Consider the following 698-nt stretch of genomic DNA (forward strand, 5'->3'; position numbering starts at 1 on the left):
TAGTGACAAAAAGAACAACTCTTTTACAAGTTTACAAATTTATGTGCAAACTAACAGGACAGTTACAAGGCTATATCATCCCCATGTCTACTTGCACATACAGAGACTGACATCACTGTTTTGCAAGGACTTTCATCAGAGGAATCCAAAACTTTATAGTTTTTCCAATTTGCTTGAAAGTCTGACCTCTTACATTGGACTACTTTCCTATTCTAATGTTAAATGAGACTGGAGTTATCCCATTGACCTCCTAACATTCTGAATTTGGAGAAAATCTGAATTCTTACCATTCCCATCTTTTGTTCTGGGAAGGAGTTTATTTGTCTTGATAATTTTACTACACACTAATTTTGGACCTGCTGTTTCTTTTCTACTTGGAAGCCGAGCCATCCCTATTTTTCAGCTAGAAGGGTTGGGAAATCTAGTTATGGTGCATATTTGATGTTTACGGGTAATTGAAAGATGAGCGAAGACAAGTAAGTACATTTCAGAGACTTGTGTTTCAAGTGAACATTAAGATTTTTAATAGAAACTGCAACATGGAACTCGGAACATCACCAAACTCTTGATATCATTTCAAAGACAGATTTAGATTTTATATGTAGGTGGATAGCGGAAAAAAAGAAAAAAGAAAAAAAAAGATTAAAGCATCTGTATCTCGGTGCTTTCTATAAAAACTAAGAAAAGAAAAAAATATA

The sequence above is a fragment of the Diadema setosum genome, chromosome 12 (assembly GCF_964275005.1).
Source record: "Diadema setosum chromosome 12, eeDiaSeto1, whole genome shotgun sequence".
NCBI classification, from domain to species: Eukaryota; Metazoa; Echinodermata; class Echinoidea; order Diadematoida; family Diadematidae; genus Diadema; species Diadema setosum.